This window comes from Mytilus galloprovincialis, chromosome 12 (assembly GCF_965363235.1).
Source record: "Mytilus galloprovincialis chromosome 12, xbMytGall1.hap1.1, whole genome shotgun sequence".
Lineage (NCBI taxonomy): Eukaryota > Metazoa > Mollusca > Bivalvia > Mytilida > Mytilidae > Mytilus > Mytilus galloprovincialis.
Window position 1 is genome coordinate 29447529 of NC_134849.1, and position 6511 is coordinate 29454039.

The 6511-nt window shown below is 31.6% G+C and overlaps 1 long non-coding RNA gene across 2 annotated transcripts; it reads left to right on the forward strand.

The window, feature by feature from the left end:
- The first annotated feature begins 187 nt into the window (after positions 1 to 187).
- LOC143055380 (uncharacterized) lies at positions 188 to 5430 on the forward strand. 2 transcript variants are annotated; one of them, XR_012972008.1, is made up of 3 exons: positions 188 to 394; positions 3335 to 3546; positions 5104 to 5428. It is a non-coding gene; the product is annotated as an uncharacterized LOC143055380 (long non-coding RNA). The 2 variants fall into 2 exon arrangements; XR_012972009.1 differs by lacking the exon at positions 188 to 394 and adding an exon at positions 2742 to 3195 and having other exon boundaries at positions 5104 to 5430.
- Positions 5431 to 6511: the final 1081 nt, after the last annotated feature.

The following is a 6511-nucleotide window of genomic DNA, read 5'->3' on the forward strand; positions in this document are numbered from 1 at the left end:
GCATGCCAGAAGCATTTCATCTTAACAAGTCACTTCTAACATCTTATAATTAATTACTTTTTAGAAAAAAAAAGTGTATATTCCTTTACAAGTGAGGAATTTTCTCCATTAAAAGCTAGGAAAGCTAAGAAATCCTTTACAAGTGAGGACAGTATTCCATTAAAAGGTAGGAAAACTAGGAAATCCTTTACAAGTGAGGACAATTCTCCATTAAAAGCTAGGAAATCCTTTACAAGTGAGGATAGTTCTCCATTAAAAGCTAGGAAATATCTTACAACTGAAGATAGTTCTCCATTAAAAGCTAGGAAATCCTTTACAACTGAGGACAGCTCTCCATTAATTGCTAGGAAATCCTTTACAAGCAAGGACAGTTCTCCATTAAAAGCAATACAAGGTGAGTGATAACATGTTATTTGATAATTCCATTGACTTATATGCATGTTTTTAACAACACGGACAATCAGAATTAAGCAGTATTTATATTGAGTGTTTTTATAAATTTAGAAACACGTCAGAGGGAATCCCAGTTTTGATAAAATACGATAGTTCTCGGAATTCAGATAAATCTATCTTTGTCATATAAGAAATGAAGTGGAGTTTTTCTTATATGTTATTGTTATGAAACTGATATTTAAGATCATTGTAATTCCATAAAGAAATAGAGAACCATCTAGGTCGTTTAGTCAACATTTAATATACGATCTTGCTCAAAGGTTTGTTTTGGTAATTATGCGCATGCGTATAGATTTCTTGACTTCAAGGGGTTTTAGCTCTGGATTCCCCACTCAATTAATTTATATCTCATGGGATCTTTTCTATGAATGTCTGCTATTGAGGGTTATTGTTGTTGCATATCTGTAAATCATATGCATCATTTAAAAAAAATGAATGTAGTCATCATCATAGTACACCCCTTCAGGCGAAATGGAGTCTACATTTGGTTGATACATTCAAAAATACCTACCGTTATCTGGATGATATTTTTTCGTTGAATAATCCAGAGTTCTCTAAATATACTTCAGAAATTTACCCAAACGAACTTACTTTAACTAAATCTAACATAAACAGCAGCAGTTGTCCTTTTCTAGATTTAGACATTTCAATTTCAAACGGGAAACTTCACACTAAAATTTACGACAAAAGAGACGATTTTTCATTTCCTATTGTTAATTTTCCTTTTTTAGACGGCGATGTGCCTTTGGCTCCATCATACGGTGTTTATATATCGCAACTCGTTCGGTTTGCCCGTGTGTGTTCTGATGTCATAGATTTTAACGAACGTAATCAATGCATCACTGGTAAATTGTTGTGTCAGGGATTTTGATACCATAAATTACTTAAAACTTTTACTAAATTCTTTCATAGATACAAAGATTTGATTAGTAAATTTGGCTATACCTGTAGAAAGCTTATTAAAAATGGTATTTCTCATCCTAAAGTTTATGGTAATAGTGTACTTAAAGCGAGGAAATCACTATGTGATCCTTGTAAACTCATCGAACCTTTAAACAAACTTATAAGTAAGGGTTATCGTACCAATATTGTAATTAGATCTCTGAATATAGTTCACATTGGCACTAATATTGATTTTGTCATTAGCAAATTAAAACATAACTAAATTTCATTATCTTTTGAGGCGAGATGTATAGGGGACACAGCCACGTTAACTTTTATTTCTATAGAAGTCGCTCTTCACTATACTACTACCTGTCGATACATTTATTTTTGGCATTGCACAAGTCATGTCTTCTTTGACTATTAATGACGTTAAAATACTAAATCCCTGTGATGTGTTTTAGTCGATTTTAGTCTCTGATGCATGATTTTTTACTATTAATTGGTTTTGGCTTTTAACTAGCTGTCAGTAACTGCGAGTACTCTCAAATCGTATTTTCTTGTTAATTCGACCTGTTGATACTGTTTATAATGCTTTTTTGTCATTTTTTATTTATATGGATCTTGGCTGTATACCAGCTTTGATTATTTGTAATATCTTCAATTTTTCACTTATTCTTACAACATTTGTATAAACTTCAAGATTATAAAAAACCGGTTTTTTTCTAAAGTGAACATTGATTGGTTAAATATTTCTCAGTGTGTTTGAATTTGTTTGATAGCCTTTTGGTCATGACTGTTTGTCTCTAATATTTAATTAACTGTGCATTTGTATTCAGATATCGCAGATCAAATTTATTCGTTCTTTGTGTAATCATACGTTTTTTGATTGAGTTAAGTCTGCTAATTGATATTTTATCGTATGTTTTTATATGTTGTGATGTTATGCTATTGTTTCAGAAAAAGGGAGAAGGTTTGGGCCCATTAAAACGTTTAATCCCGCTGCAAATGTTTGCACCTGTCCTAAGTCAGGAATCTGATGTACAGTAGTTGTCGTTTGTTTATGTAATATATACGTGTTTCTCGTTTCTCGTTTTGTTTATATAGATTAGACCGTTGGTTTTCCCGTTTGAATGGTTTTACACTAGTAATTTTGGGGCCCTTTATAGCTTGTTGTTCGGTGTGAGCCAAGGCTCCGTGTTGAAGGCCGTACTTTAACCTATAATGGTTTAATTTTTAAATTGTTATTTGGATGGAGAGTTGTCTCATTGGCACTCACACCACATCTTCCTATATCTATCTACCATATTATCGTTTCGAGTTGTCTCACTTCCTTAAATGTTGAGTCAAACGACATGTCCAGTATAAGCTCGTTCTGTCAATAAATGTTGTATTTTATTTAAAACGATCGCAATTTGAACCGATAAAATTGTACGGAAAGGAGTCATGATCACTGACTCAAAGAAAATTAATTATTTGAAGAGTTAGGAATGGGGTTCCTCCTAGAACTAACGTAGGAAAATAGGTGATAAGATACGAAGTGGAATATACTTTCTCTCACTCTGAGTCACAGTGACTGCTGTGGAAAGTAAACTTGGAATTGATAGTACAAAAATAAAACACAATAGGCCTATTTTCATTGTTCTTATAGGATACAACATATAAATATTAACATTTTAAGTAATTTAAGAAACAGTTTATGCATACACACTTATTGATACAACCAAGGTATAACAATAAACTATGACATAATTGTAAGTAGTAGAGATAAGAAATCCTTTGATAGTGATGACAGATCTCCATTAAAAGCTAGGAAATCCTTAAATAGCAAAGACAGTTCTCCATTTAAAGCAAGAAATGGTAGGTATTTTCTATATTTTGTATGTTGATATATTTTTTCTGTTCTAGACATAACTGTGTAGTAAGCTGACTTAAAAAAGAATACACAAGTTTCTTCGTAACACTCACTTCTAACACTTTACAATTAATTTCTTTATAGGAAAAAGAAGTGTGGACAATTCTTCATTAAAAGCTAGGAAATCCTTTACAAATGAAGATATAGTTTTCCATTAAAAGCTAGGAAATCCCTTACAAGTGAAGATAGTTCTCCATTAAAAGCTAGGAAATCCCTTACAAGTGAAGATAGTTCTCCATTAAAAGCTAGGAAATCCCTTACAAGTGAAGATAGTTCTCCATTAAAAGCAATAAAAGGTGAGTGATAATATAAATATGTTATATACCTATTACCATTAAAAAGAGGAAGCTAACATAGGGGACAATGAAAGTTAATGCCATTACTTTAACCATTCAAAATCCTGAAATTTAGTTTTTGATCCAGATAGTCATTTGAGCTTATGCCATCACTTTCTATAATCCTCATGAATTATTTCCAGAATCTTCCGTTCTGAAATTAATGTGTCAAATACTTCAAAAAGACTTAAAGTGAATGTTCCTTAGGGTATATAGTTTATAAATTTTAATTGATGATTTGATTCATCAACAAATCTTGATGCTGTTGCTAAGAAAAAGAACATAGTTTAGTGGTTTTTGTGAAATTGGTGTCTTTTTAATAGAATTATGCCATTTTCAATTAAATTTTTTAGTGCGTCTTTTCATGTTGTAAAGTTATACTATTGTAAATGAGGTTAGGGTAAAGGTTGGCGTCTGTTAAAACATTCACACCTGTTGCATTTATTATATGCACCTGTCCTTAGTCAGGAGGCTTTTGTTTAGTGGAAGTCGTTTGTTGGTGTGTTTCATATATGTTTATTGTTTCTCGTTTTGTGAATAGATAAGACCCTTTGTTTCCTGTTTGAATTGTGTAACACTGGTCATTTTGGGACTCTTTATAGCTTGCTGTTGGATGTGAGCCAAGGCTCTGTGAAGAAGGCATTACTTTGACCTACAATTGTTAAATTTGAATTCATTGTGAATTGGATGGAGATTTGTTTCATTGGCACTCATACAACGTCTTCTTATTTATATAAAGGATAAATGCAGTTTTGGGCTTATATCTCACTAAAGCAGTTAGAGCAAAAATAATGGAGGTTTATGTAAGTAATAGAACAAGATCTATCTGCCATAAGATGAACAGTGCAATTGGACAACCCATGTTTGGTAACCGTCCCGAAATGGTTGATTTGTTGGTTATTTCATTGTATCGTTAATTCTATTATAGATAGAGAGAAGTTAAAGTAAATAAATTCAGCGAAGTTAGGTATAAAAATAAGTCATTATCAGGTTAAGATCTATATGCATTGTAACTTTCAAACATATCCAACAACCCATTGTCGGGTTACTGTTCCGAAATAGTTATTTTTTAGGGAATTTTATTGTTTTTGGTTATTATCTTCAATTTTTTTTTGGAGATATATAGAGATAAAATGTTACAGCAAAAAATGTTCAGCAAAGTAAGATCTACACATGAGTCAAATGAGTGAAATTGAAATGAGATATTAAACTGTATGCAATAAAAATAGAGGAACAATTTATTTGCTTATATTTTAAGATTCTGTGGATTTATTGATTTTCGTGGGATACCAATTTTTGTGGATAACGTGGGTGTAGGTGAATCACAAATTTCTCTAGGCTTGTTTCAACACATAATAAAAACCATGAAATGAAATATACCAAAAAACACAATTTTTCCACAATCCACGAAAACTGGTACCCACGAAAATAAATGAATTTACAGTAATACAGCTTACATGTTCCTATATATTTTTTTTTATTTATTTTAATTGAAGTAAATGAAAAATATTTCCTCAGGAATGCCCACCTTCTTAGTTATAAAAGCAAAAGAAATGAAAGCTGAAATTATAGAGTATCTGCAGAATTATAAGCCATTTAAATCATTGCCAAAAGTTGGAGATCCTGTTTAACCATTATGTTGACAACACTAGAGGCATATCTGAGGAAGTGAGAGATGAATTAACTTCATATCTCAGCTTGACATATAAAGACATTTTCAATCTATCTGTCAGTTCTGACATTCCATATATGATGCACAACACTATATCATTCATAATACATCATTCAGGAAACAAAGGTACAACTTTTATGAGAGAAAACAATATTTTTTTTACTTTCTGTTACATTAGAAATAACAGTACTGTAGCTGAAGAGTTGCCACCGTCAATTGTTACACAGTAGACAGTATCAGAGACAGTAAAACAGTGATTTGCAACCATCAAATTAAAATTGACAGTGACAACTGTTCAAGTACAGTACTGTTATTCCGATTCTAATGCATTACAAAAAGAAAAAGTACGATAAAACTTTAAAAAACGACTAAACTTGACAATCAGAAACAAAAAAACGCGAAATTTAATGAATTATTTTGGCACAAAAATGTCATGGCTAAACGTGACGTCATACAAATGAAAACTTACAAACTGGAGGTTATTACCTTACCCGTACGCTTCAAATTACGATAAAATTACATTAAAACGCCAAATTCAAGGTAGGTGTTGTTTTATTTTCAATTATATAGTAGTAATCGAACATTTGTTGATTCAATCAATTCAAAATGGGGGGGGGGGGGGGGGGGGTCCCTCCTTAGTTCAGCCTGACCAACTGTTGATTTGACAGCAAATTTTAGCCAATGAAAAAAAATTTGTTACATCCAAATTGCATTAGAATACTCATTATCTGAATAATAGAAATCTGTCACATTTTGTTATTGTTTTCCAGTTTCTTGTTTTTATATTACTGCATACACCTTAATATGTTATTTTATATTAAACCAATTTCTGCCTGTCATGGCATTGAAGGTTGTGTTCTATAAACATATAATTTATTCCATTTGAATTAAGGTAAATTTATAGAGATGACCTGCTGTTGAAAAAATACCCGATGAATGATTTTTTTCAGTGGTTTATTTATGTTAGCTGAAATGCTTTTGGAATAGGCCTAGGTAACTATAGCTAAGATGATAGACAAGTGCCTCATGTTCAAAAATATTCATGTAATTACAGTAGCCCATCCAGAATTATTCAAAATGTTACAACTTACATGAACATCAGTGTAAAGGTTAAACTTAATGATATACATTTTACGTTTTTACAGGAAATCAATGTTATTTCGTCTTAGATTTTATTCTAAAAAAATCCCAATTTGATGTTTTAGGGACCAATTTGAAAACACCTAGAATCATCCCTGGTGGAATAAGCTTGTT